Raw genomic sequence first — 14665 nt, 5'->3', positions numbered from 1 at the left:
GCCTGATTGGTTATTTCAAGATGACGTATTAAATCTAAGCAGACGATAATTAAATAATTGAATTTAATTTAATTTTATCCCATTTACTAATTTTATTAATTATGGTAATTTTTAAGGGAATAATTTAATTTTATTTATGGATTTTGTTTATTTACTAAATTAAGAATATTTCCAAGTCGAACGATAATCAATAGCCCAAATATCGGTTGAAAAAAAGTTACGAATATAATTTTAGTATATTTTTTACACAAAATTATTTATAAAGAAGTAAGAAAATGCCCAAGGAAAGTTTAGCAGTTGTTAAAGTTATCGTTTATACCAAAGTGTACTTAGAATTCTAGTTATTTAATCGTAAATTTTATCTTCCAATTCTGTGTAACTGGCTTAAATTATGACGTAAACTTCATATATATTTTTTAAAAATCTGGAGAGTAATTAATCCATAAAAATTCATTCTATTTATTGATACATCACGCATAATATTTTTAACATTTCGAAAATATTATTTAATTGTAAATATTTCAAATTGACCAATCATGATTAGAAAAAAAAAAAAAATTCGTTATATTTCTTCTTGCGAAATCACGTGACTGCATTTCTTTTATGCAATTCCGTCGTCGAGGAGAGACTGTTATTGATTTTATTTTCCAATATGAAAATAAATTTAATAAACTGCATTTAGTATAAAATGAAAATCAGTATTAAACCAATCGATTCGTTAATTGTGCCAAATGTTAGATTGTCTTCCCATAATGTTTACGTATTTAAAACTTTTAAATTCTGTTACAATTTTAAAATATTAATTAATAATTAATTAAGATTAATGACAATAATATATTGCTTTAAAAATTTTTGTATTTAATTCTTGTTCGTTTTTGATATTTTAAAAATAAACCAATCAGAAAAATATTTATTCATTAATGCGGATTAGTAATTGACGTAACAGAATTCGAATATTTGAAATTTTGTTACGTATTATCAATTGGTAAATACCCGTAAAAAAATTCAAAACATTTAAAATTAATTTTATTCATAATTGGCGAAAACTTTTATTGCTTATTGAATAAAATGAATCAATATAAAGAATAAATAAAATTCCTTTTAGAAAATAATACATTAAAAAAATATGAATAAAATAACCACGTGACTAAATTTAAATAATTGAAATTTAAAATATTCTACTCTGATTGGTTGATGCAATTATCATGGCTTTTTCACCATCGTCCAGGCTTTTTATTTTTATTTTTAGTTTTTTCTCTTCTGAAACATTTGAATCAAATTTTTATTCATACCAAATTAGATCAACGACAATCTATTATAAATTTATAACTTAATTTTATACAATTATTTGTGCATATTTTATGTAAAAAAACGAATATTGTAAAATTTTTAGTCAATCAGCTGAATATTATTTATCAATTTTCTTTATTATTTTTGAAAAATTTATATTAATATTCATAAAATGAAGTAAATAAACGTAACAAATTTTTAAATAGTAACAATAATAATTATAATTAATAATGATAATATATATATATATATTATGTAGATGAAAAAAAAATAAATATATATATATATATGTATATATACATACCTTGATAATATATATATATATGTATATATACATACCTTGTTATGTTATTAAATTTTCTATAATGTTGGAAGCAACTCGACACAAAAGAAAAAATAATAATAATAATTGCAAATTGTTTCGAGGAAGAGTTGCTTATTAATAAGCCCGAGTTACACTGGATGTAATAATAAAAATGAATAAAAATAAAAATAATAAAAAGCTAGTTTTAGAATAATTCTGTAGTTTATTTTATTTTATTCTCTTTCACTTATTTTAAAAGCTTTACAACATTTATGACATGCACATAGGGCCTCTGCTAAACAAGCTGAATCATAGGGCTTCAAATTTTTATATTTATAATTATTTGATGGATGGATAGGGCCTGTTATATGTTACATAGCTTAGGCCCAGAACAATCTTGAAGGAATCGTACTTCAGTAATGTATAATTCTTTTAATAAATTGATTTTTAAACAAAAAGTATATATATATGTGAAGATTTAGTTACAAAAGTATATATATTAAATCTAGACATTTTTTAATAAATTATTTTTTTAAATATATATTTTTACAAGCAGTAGCGAAATTAAAATTTCTTTAATCCTGCTTAAATAACTAAAAACAAAAAATAAAAAATAAATTGTTTGAATTGTTAAAAGTAACTTAACGAGTAAGTATAATCAGTAATTATGTAGTATATTCATTTATTTGTTCATTTAAAAAAAAAAGAAAAAATATAAAGATTAAATTATTTAAAATGCTACTATGGAAGTAATTTTAGTATTTGTGTAACGTTATATATTTACTTAGTAATAAATAAACATATTTTTGGTCATGTTTATTAGCTGTTAAGCTCGTTTAGTTATTTAAAACTTAAAAATCTGGCAAGAATGTTTAAAGGACTTCTCGGATGTCACGAATTCCATTTTTGAAGATAAAATTTCTATCCTGAATATTTGAATTTAAATCGTCGAATAAAATCAATGAATGCAGGTCACGTGAACTGTATATAATTTAAATTTTTTTTAATCATTTCGAATTTTAATTTCCTACACAAATTAATGATTTACATATAATGGGTAGTTTTAATCTGATAAAAATTTTAAATATCGTTAATTAAACTTTGATTTTAATTAGGCATATTAAATTTTTTTTAATATTTAACTACGTCATTTCTATAAATATTTTAAATTATCCAATGATATCAATACCTCCCGATAACGAGAAATTTAAATGCAAGTTAAAATTTTATTTTCTTCTACAAATTAATGATTTATAAATAATTTTTTTTGGTAAATATCGAAATCACTGTTAATTACGGAAATAAACTATTGAACATTATGTTTAAATTACGAAAATAAAGTTTAAAAATTTGATAACTATTGATGACGTTAAAAAATTCAAAAATTTAAAAATTTTCAATATGTTTGAATTAGTAAATAAATAAATAAATAAAACAAAATTATTTTACCGGGAGTAGATTACAAATATTTAAAATATTTTATACATTAGTAATAAATTAACTATATATTTTGTCGCCACAATCGAAGAGGGTAAAAACACATTTCTTTGGTGTGATTGGTGGAATTTAAATTTGAATTTTTAAAGTTTAGCCAATCAAATGCTATTTTCACCCGGCGATGGCGATGATGTTAACTTTAAATATGCTTAGTAAAATTGAATTTTTAAAGGAAGTTCAGTCTTTATTTTTATTAATCGCTTCTTGCTTTAGATTAAAAAAAAAAATGCTATTTTTTGTCAGAGAACAAAGTGAAATTTTGTCTGTTGTCCGTTGTCTTTACGAAAAATAGCTTTGTGATCAATTGCTAGTAAAAGCACAAATTCTTTAGGGAATATTTCTGTATGATGGAAGAAGATCGAATATATTCTTGCAATAATTCTTAAGATATTTACAGAATATTCGTGTAATAAATCAGGAAAAATTTAAGGAATTTTTCTCTAATAATTTCGAAAATATTAAAGATAAATAAGAGTAATGTTTTCTAATACTTTTCAGTAATTTAATAAACATTTTTCTGTAAATTCTGTATACATACGATAATTTCTGTAAGCTTTAAGGAATATTCTGCTGTTTTGGGGAAAAAGCAACAGATAAAATTACAGATAAGTTTAGGGAAAAATTTACCCAGTTTTATAATGGATAGGATATATTCCTACTATTATAGGGAATATTTTAATTTCCGTGATATTTAGGAGAGTCAGTAGCATTTTAAAATATTATTTAGCTTAATTTCAATTTAACATGTAAATATTTCCTGAATAAAATCCTGGGAACACGAATAATATTCTGATAAAGAAATAACATTCCTGTAATAAAGTCACTTTGAAATATTTATAAATAAAAATTCGTAATTTACAGAAAGATTTTTGAAATATTTTCAGGGAAAATTATCTGAAGAAATATAAAAATGTGCATGCAACACTTAGGGAATATTCCTGTGAAAATTGATAAATATTTTACCGAGAAGAAAATTGTTCAAAAAAATAATTTATAAAATAAATCAATTTTTAAAATTAAAAAATAATAATAATAATTAATTATCAAGAAAATAACAAAAAATTCTTTTCAATCCGAAAACAAAATGGTAGAATATCGATTTTATTTTTCCGACATTTTAAAAAACTAAAATAAATTTAAAAAAAAATTGTGGATATTTGAATCTTTAAATTTTGAAAACGGAAAAATATGTAAGGGATGGATTCAATTTACAACAAATAAATAAATAAATAATAAATGTTTTTATTATTATTTCCCCTATCTCATGTATCTAATACAATATAAAATTTAATTATTTCAATTACAATTTTATTAAAAATTGATTTAAAATATATTTATTTGTCAACATTTTTACTCTTCCTGGTGTTATAAATAACAGAGGGCAAGTATGGCGATGGGTCAAAACATGACCCTCCCCCGAAGATTTTTTATTTTTTATATTTATATACCAAGAAATGTAAAAAATTGGGATTTTTCCTGTGTGTATGGATGTTTATACATTCATACATACAGAAATTTGCCATGTATGAATGTACAAGCACACATGCACATATGTACACTTGTGTGTAGTGTGTGAGAGAAGCACGATTTTGTACACCTACTTTGAAGGTTAATAACTCTCGTGCCTTTTGTCGAAAATTTCTAAAATTTTTCAGGGAGGTTTGTGTATTAGGGGGATCGATACTGTTAAATTTTGGTGCTTAAATATCGAGGAGGAGGGGAAATAGGGGGTCACGTGTAATATCTCGAGTGGGGACGGACTTAATGACGATTTTACTCTTTATTAACAATTACAATTTTTATTTTATTATAAAACTCATTCCTACTCACAAAATTAAGCGTTTTGTCAGTTTATAATAATTAAAAATATAAAAAGTTTTAAAATAAAATATCGTAACAGATGGCGCCACACACAATTTAAAATTTTTCGCCGGGAAAGTTACTACAACTCGTTGCTAGATTTTTACAATAAGTGCACTGTACAGTACCTGCACATGATCTATGAAGTATTAGTCATTAATGCATTGATTAATTAAAATTATCTTTCTATTATGGAGTATGTATAATATATTTTCTATATGTATTAACTATTTTAAGACTTTAATTATAACTAAGTATTACATTAATTTAAAAAAAACTCTTGTTTATTATCTTTAGAAGTGTGACGAAATGTTATTTTTAAGCTACTGTTTTTAAAGTCTGAAAAAACATTTATTTTATATCTAAAAATATAACTTTAACTAATGATAAGTCAATGCCTTGATTTTTAAGCTAAGAACATTTAAAACTTTATCAAAAAATCTAATTTACGTTTTTAAAAATATGTTAATTGTAATTAAGAATGATAATTAAAATTATAAATTATAATTTAATTATATTATAATTTATAAATTTAATTATCATTCTTCATTACAATTGAGATTTTTTAAAAGCATGAATTAAATTTTTAATTGTATAAATTTTAGTTAAAGAGAAGTTTATAAAATTTAAAAAATGGTAATTAACTTAATTTAATATTTTAAATCGCCTTATGGGCGCTAAGTGGGCCTTTTTCTATGCCAATCGTGAGTTCAGCCAGGCCCACTTATTGTGCCTGGCTCAATTCACGATGGGTTGGCCCCATTTTGGGCGGTTAGTTAATGAAGGTTGGACCGGACTACCCATTATTGAGATTTCAGACCCGGATTCGAACCTCAGTTTCCAGAAAGACTCCTTCACTACGACCGTGTAATTGTTTGTATTATAATTCATTTTAATATTTTTTGAAGAATCATTCTTAATTACAATTCATTTTTCTTTTTTTAAAATTAAATACCTGTACACGAATTGTACTTTGTAACATTTTGTTTGCGAAATAAAAAGATATTCCTATAATTTCAATAAACTAATTCTAATGAATTATGACAATAAACACAGTAAAAGGACCAATTAGTAAATTAAATTTTGTAAATATTTAAAGATTAAATTTAATATCCTGTTACGTAAATGTTTTTCTTGATGTAATTATTTTTATTTTTTTTTTGTTATTTACATCTCTAAACACATTATACAAGTAATATTTTCGTTTTTTAAAAATGTTTTTATGTAAGCAATTCTGTTTTATTGTCTGCTTAACAGATTGATTCTCCAGATATAATAAAGTTTTTATCTCATTACTTAGAAGAAACTACGATTATGGCCGTATAAATAAGGTCAGATAATCGTTTGACGTACTAATACTTTTTCTTTTATATTACCAATCATGTCTGAAAGAACAGATCATAAAGCACAAAGGCGCCAAAAAAAAAGAATGCTTTGTGTCTGTCTACAACGCTTTATCGTATCAGAGTATTTATGATTTATTAGCTTGTATTGCTAAGTTGTATTTACAGATACAGTAGTATAATGCCAATTATTGATAAATGTGTACTTTGCACTGAACACACATCAGGTATTATTGTTTTAACTAAAGCATTTAACTTTTATATAATAGCGTAGTTTTCTATTTAACAGCCTTCATACATCTTCAAGTCAGAGATTTTTCAATGCTAGAAATTTATCAGATGATAATGGTTTCGTGTCAGTTATTATATTTATGAAATTCTATCCCGTCGGGATATAACCGGAAATTATATAAATAAGATATTTACATATTTTTCCCCCCTTCATTTATTAAATTTTAAGAAGCATTAGAAAAATTCAATTGTATTTATAAGGTTAGAAGTATTTTATAACATTAGGTTTTTACGAAAAAAACACAGCAGAAACAAATTTATGTATCCGGTTTTTAAAATATAATTTGAATATTTTATAGATTGAGCTTCTCCAATAATGGCCACCTCTAAAGAACGGCCATTTTTTCAGGAATTTTTGAAAAGGACATAAAATAACCTCCTAACAACGGTAATCTTTATTTCTTCGTCAGTGGCCGCTGCTCAGCGGTTCGACTGTATTAATATAAATCTATATAAAATATACATACTTAATTGTATACATTTCCCACTGAGAAACGCCATATTTAAGTGTCGTATTATATGGTTAAAATATTTAATTTCCACGAACGTAATCCCAATTTATCACGTAGCTTATGGGAAACAAGACGGCTCGCTTTACGACGGATTCCCAGGAATTAGTTCGTAAAACCGGGATCGATTCTATTCTATTGTCTTAGAAAATATCGATATATACAACATATCTCTATATTGTTTATATGCATTCTTAACTAGTTCAATTATAAATTTCGACATATATAACGTTATATTCACAGGCAAATTAACATTAAACTAATTTCACGTTCATTAATGTTCCATTTAATATTTAGTAAATGAAATTTAATGCATAATTATTTCTTATTTGGAACATATTAATTTCGATGACATCAAGAAGAATCTTGCTTATAGGATAATAACACGTATACTTATCTATAAATAAATAAAGGAAGAAATCATCGAAAAAGTCTTACGTAGCCAATCACAATCAGATTTTCATCTGTGACACGTGATGTATAATCCGCCAATAATACAAGTCAAACATCGCACTCCAGCAAACCGGAAGTGCGGCCATTATTTCTCTCTCGCTTGGAAGACTTAAAATTTTTCCAAGATGGCGTCGCATCCGGATTCGTTACAGTTCAACCTTTCAAAATTTACATTTAAAATTTTTAAATTCTACAATATTTTCCCTAAATATCCGTTTCTCATAGCCAACCAATGCGATTACTTTTAAATTATTCTCTATTTTATAAATATAGGAAATGTCCGTAAATTACGTAACGCAGATATGGTTGGCGGGTATGCAGAAAATCGTTACGATTCGTTTCAAGAGTTGGGATTGTGTAATTAATAAAATTACATAACGTTCAGTATCCCATGCTATGGATTATATGCATTACGTAATTTTGGGATATGTATACACGAGGAGTTATGGAGCGTTACGGGAAGGTAGGATGATAGTAAAAAGTATACGTAGCGTTACGTAATTTATGGACGATCCCATATATTGATCCTTATAATTATGCAACAAATACACCCACATTGAAACATAAAGGAATTTAATACAGAATTTAATAACGGCGTGATTGTATATAAGAGAGTATATACATGAGAGTATATATATATATATATATATATGCTAAATAGAATAATTAAATTTCTGTATATACTGCGCTATACTAATGCACAATCTGGACAAGTACTGTATACATTGTGCATTCTGTACACTGTATATATTGTTCTACTTATGTTTATTTCATTGAACTAAGTGCACATACTTTAAATCTATGTTGTATAGAGTATGTTAAAGATTAGTTACTATACAGTGTTTACTAATTTAGACAAGTTATCTGAAGTAAAATCAAATATTGAAAGGAGAAAATATGTTAAACATTAGATCAAGGTGAACACCTAACATTTTTACTTATTTTATTTTATTTTATTTTCATGCGTACGAAAAATTCAATAATAATTTTAAAAATTGTTTATTCTCTGTAATAATAACGATTAATACAACTTGGGCTATAATTTGCATAAATTATAGCCAATTAAAATCGATTTTATAATTTTCAATGTTTAATTTTATAAAAAAAAACATTTTGTATATTTATATACCATATTTAAAACTTCATGTAATATATTATAAAATAATAATAAACAAATTATTTGCTGTTAAGTGGAACGTTGTCATGCAATTATTATTTAACGTACTGTACGTAGATAAATCCAGAATTCAAAGAATCTGTCACGTGATTCTATTGTAATATTATTGGATAAAGCTCGAATCGAAGGTCCGAATTCGAATTAGTCCCGTGATATTAGCTTAAGTCGATTAGATAAAATTGCCTAATAAAAGTGTTTGTAACTGGAAAATTCTTAGATAATTATAAATTTAAAATATTGATTTTAATTATATTCACGTAATTATATTTTAAATTTAAAAAAAAAAAACATGAAGAGACATTTTAAATTTGAATTAAGTCACGTGACTTAAACGTCTTTAAATTACAAAACTGATTATGAAAACAATTTTATTATTTATTAATACTTCTTCCATACTAATTAGTAATAATATTTTAAAAAGAAAAAGGAAAATACAATCTAAACAAAAACTAACAAAACAATTTAAATAATAAATTAAATGTATTTTTATATTAATTGTGACAAATATATAAGTTGAAACCGGTTCAATTTCTTTGTATATTGACCTTAAATATACTTAAAATTTCAACCAATAGGCAATTAGTCACGTGATCGGACTAATCTCGTTCCATGTTCATTATAATATACATCACGCTATCCATTCAAAACTTTCCGGAAACTCCGTAAGTAAGTTGCTTAATTTATTTTTTCTGCTAATATTTTTTAATTATAAAAATTAATACATAGAAAATACACACAAAAATATTCTGTTGGAAACATTATTGCTTTTAATATCGCTAGTCGTATTAAAAACAATTTTAATTACTTGTTTACATTACATTAATTTTAATATTTAATTTATCGTGATAATTAAAATAATTTTTATAGCAGTATTTAATTTTATTTAAGATAAAATTTAAATACAAATATTTTTTTTTGAAAGTAAATTTAATTTCAAAACTTTGCCCCCATAACACAGTTACAAGGAATTTTTTTAGCAATAAAGATAATGACGCAGGATTAAATTAAAAGCATGATTATAATTTATTACGTTATTTATTTATTTATTATTTTACCACTAAAAATACATTGATTTATTACTATCTTAAAAATATGCACGAAACTTACTCTGTTCGTCAACAGATGGCAATAGTAAAAGACTTCGGATTTAAAGTTGCCAACCTTCAAATTAATAATTAATTAAATAAATTAAGATATAAATTTTTATTTTTAAAAAAAATTGAAATTTGATGTAAATTGTATCGGTTTGATGTTTTGGAGTATAATAATAATTTATAATAATAATAATTATACTTAATTATTATTATTATTGTACTTATATTACTAACGTACAAAAATGTTTCCACATTAACAATATCATTCTACATCAGCGTTTCTCAATCTGGAGGTCGCGGTGATATTAAAGGGTGGTCGCCAGACAATAATGAAATCATTTTATGAGAAAAATCATTTATTATAAACTTATAAACGTTTTACTTACAATAAGTACAGATGTAAAGAAAAGAAATTAATGTGATGGTTGCATTTGTTTTTCATTTGAAATTTTCTCCATACGTGGATCAAATTACAAAGACCACGTACACATCAAGTTGGAACTTGTAAATTGCTCATGTATGTACACGTCATACATACACGTTCGTACCCGTCGCTATAAACGCAGCGACATAAACTAATAAGAATAGTTGTATTACATTTTTATACTGTCGGTATTTTCTTAATGTATAAAATTCATGCAATGTGATTATATAATATTTTTAAAAAATTTACATTTATAATTACAGTCAAAATTCAATTAGCAATAGTAAGGTTTACTGTTATTATTTCTTTGGGTGGAGGTCGCAAAATATTAATTTTATTTATATTTACTATTTGGGGGGTCGCGGAGCTAAGAAGGTTGAGAATCGCTGTTCTAGATGAATGAACTTATTCGACACCGACGATATCGTGTATAATATCACCTAAAATATCATAAATGACTGAAATTTCATTTTACAAACCTTTATCTAACTATTTTGATAAATAATGAATAAGCAAAAAGCCATCATTTTGTGGAAAGCTTTACAAAATGATAGTTTTTACTCATTCATGATTCGGTAACGTAGCAATTTTATTGATATGGAACTTTGACGATTCCGATTTTTATCGATTTAAATCTGTGATTTATTTATTACAACGAGATCATTTTCTATTTTGGTAGTTTCGAGGTAAAAAAAAAATCCGGAAATATTTTAATTAGTTAACAGAATTCAGCAAATAAAATCACAATAAATCCTATACAAATACGGCGATAACCTTTTTTGTAGGATAGGGAATGCGAAGAGTTTTTAATTAAAATTTACATTCCTGTAATGATAATGCGAACAGTCATTAGTGCGTCACATTTTAAATATATATAAATGTAAAGTTAACAACTGCAAAATTGTTTATTTTGGCGCGCGTGTAAGAAACCTTGACTTGAAAAAAATTATGTCGGCACCTCTGGCTTAAGTTTTATTAAAAATTTTTTTTAACCTAAGACTGAAGGAAAATATCAATTTTCTTAAAAATAATTGATAAATGAGAATGAGAGAATGATTTAGCAACTTTTGCATGTCTGAAGTATGTTCTATTTTTATTTTCATATATAATCATCATATTTTTCTATTGCCAAAAACCGAATATATAAAGTAATATTAAAGCTAAAAAGTTATTATATACAGTCCAATTATTTTAAATTAGAAAGTACAATTCATAGTTTTCATGTTCTTGCATAATGCATGGCGATATGAATGGATATCATACTGTATTAAAAATTAATAAAATTAAATTGCCTTGCTTTACGTGCTTTTGCAAAAATAATGGAAGTTTTGAGTATATAATTAATTTTTTAAAATTTTTTTCTACATTTATGATTTGAGATTGAATATTCATCAGCACGAATAATCGCACTTTTGGCTCGAACTTGGTATATAAATGAAAGTGCTGTAAGAGTTAGGCATATCATGAAACGTTCTTTAAAATGGTTTTATTTTCGACACAGATATAGTAAAATTTAGCGCTTAATAAAAGCAATATAATTTTCAAAAATAGGCAGTAAAGGTACCTGCTACTCTGGAGGACCTGGGTTCGGGTCCGGCTCAGTAATATTAGGAATTTAAAGCGGGCGTTTTCTTATGGATAACTGGCCTTGTTTGCTACTCGGGTTTTTCCATTGTTGGTTTATTATGGGCTGGCGCTTATTACGTCTCTCCTTTCAGATGGATGAGGATAAAAATTCGATAATAAATGATAATATTGATCACTCAGTGGAGAGAAAGAAATAAAGCACTTCATAAAGATATTTTTGTCTCTTTAGTCTCGCTTCCTAGATTTTAATAAAAACTTATGAAGTAAAACTTCCGCAGGAAAAAGTGCAGAAAAGATTATTACATTAGGTAATAATTTTTATGCAATTTTTTTTTTGTTAATTTAAAATAAATAGTATGTTTGAAATCCAGATGTAAACTTCGCAAACCACATTCTATCGTTAAAATGTTCATTTACGAATATTTTTATAAACAGAAAAATGTAAGTTATAAGATTTTAGCATTTTATGAATTTTAAAACGTAAAATTCCTATAAAACAATAAAAATATTTGATAAAATCTTGGTATTGTGAAATCTTATGAAGTTGCATTAAGTTCCTTCCTTTGTTCCGCTCAGTGTGATTTAATTAAATAGTATATTTCAAGTACAGGGATGAGTCAGTGTAGCGCGGGCCACGTTACAGCTATTCATTTCTACAGAACTGTTCGGGATTATATACCTATTCATACATGTTATGCACTGTACTGTTTTACACAGGAAATATTAAATACAATAATTAAATTATGCGGAATGCTGTAAATTTTATTTTACTGCATCAGGTAGTTACTATGCACTTAAAAATTTATTGCAGTGGCAAAAATATTGTAAGCAAATAAAATTTTGCATAAGTTTTATGAAAGCATTTTATATTTCTTCTTTGGTTCAGTTAAATAATAAAAAAATAAACTAATTAAAATAGTGCTAGATGAAATTAATAATAATGTTATGTTAACTATTCATAATGACGTAGATTCAAAATGGTCTAATTCCCACTAGAGGTGTTCCCATCAACTTTTATTTTTTTCTGGTAATCGTATTGCATTTAATTGCCACCAGAGGCGCATTTCTGTACTTTCTCAAATATTCTGTTTTATTAAAATAAACAGATTATCATCATGTAGAATTTTATTCAGGCAATTTCTCTCTTCATTTTCGCTAATGTTATTTACAGACGAAAATCTTTACGGTTCGTTTCATCATAAAATTTTTTGAATACATTTTATAAATTAAAATGTGTAGAAATAGTAAATATTTTCGATTGAATGTTTGAAACGAGAAAAATGTTTACAAAAATAAGCAATATTAAAGCGATCCTCAGCTTCGTCCTCCCAGGATTTATCATTCTGAGAAGTAGTATTAAAGGAAACTAATGCAATAGTTAAACTGAAACGACTGCGTTAATCTACCGGTTTCAGTAAATCAGAGTTCGAGTCCGAGACAGAAACTTTAAGAATTTTTTATTACATGTCTGCGTGAGTATGTCGGGCTTTGTTTCTCACCACCTGGTTATTCCCTTTATAGGCCTGACCGACTAGAGTGTGATTAGTAAACCTCTTACTCTTAATTTTGGATATTTCTATTAACCTTTTCGTCCGCCCGTGTTTGACGTGAGACTGACCACACAGAAATACAGTAATTTCATTATGGATTGGAAATTGATGAAATGAAAGATACGTTGCACAAGTCATGATGAGACTGTTATATAGATTTTTAGTATTTAGTACAGGTTTCAGTACAGGATATTGGTTGATAAATGAGAAATTGACTAGAAGACACGTTACGTCTTCTAGACTTCAAATTAAGACGTAACATACGTTATGTCTTAATTCTGAAGTCTGCTTGTTAAAATATTTATTTTGTTGTGCATGACGGTCTTTATTAACACTTAAATAGGAACCAGTTTCTCATAAAAAAATTTCCCGAGAGGCATTCCCCCTCGCAGATCGCTTAATTGTCGCGTTGCCGTACAAAAATAAATCAAAAGTAAACCCAATCGATGCATTGTTCTTGTGTTCCGTTCGTTTTTTGCGTCTATTTTCTGTCAGGTGCACGCAATGCTGCTTTTTATTTGATTTCTAAATTTCGTTAGACGTGCTCAAGGAGCACGGGCAATGTCACTTTGACCCCACTTTACATATGAAACGAAATCAAGGACATGAACACCTATATTTTACATTTCTGGATTCTTAGTTTCAATCAATATAAAATGGGCCAATTTTGATTAAACTTTGCCATCAGGTTTTGAGAACAAACTTAATTCTATAAATATAAGCCACATAGAGGCCATGCCAGCGACATTGGAATCGCTTTGTCGCACGCGCTCCTGTTCGGACCTTGTATCTCGAAAACGAAATCATGGACCCCCTTTTTTATTTAATTCTCGGATTCTTCATAGTAATTAATGGAAAATGGCTAAGTTTTATCAAAATCAATAAAACAGATTTCGAGAACGAACGCAATTCTAAGCCACAAAGAAGAGGCTTCGCCTGAAATAACCTTTGCTGTAGCGTGTACACAGTCTGTCGTGTTACACTAGAATGCTATATATACACTACTGTTTTCGTCACACTTTTGACAAGACCACTCCTTGATATAACCAATTTTTTTAAGTTTTGGAAATAGTCTTAGAAAGGTTTTATTGTATTATAAAAATTGGTGATAACATTTATTACTCGGAATGCGAACATTCTGCAAAGGTACACGAACCATAATTTAAGGTTAGGAGAAAAATGTTAAGCTTTGACTATAGATGAACGCCAATTTATTAAAAACAGAAAATAAAGCTCGCTAAATCGTGTAATGTCTGAGGGTAGAAAAATAATGTTTGGTTTTACTT

Source organism: Centruroides vittatus, unplaced genomic scaffold, assembly GCF_030686945.1.
Source record: "Centruroides vittatus isolate TY-2023 unplaced genomic scaffold, ASM3068694v2 contig_1781, whole genome shotgun sequence".
Taxonomy (NCBI): domain Eukaryota; kingdom Metazoa; phylum Arthropoda; class Arachnida; order Scorpiones; family Buthidae; genus Centruroides; species Centruroides vittatus.
The sequence above is the reverse complement of the archived record's forward strand: the minus strand, read 5'-3'. Positions refer to the sequence as shown.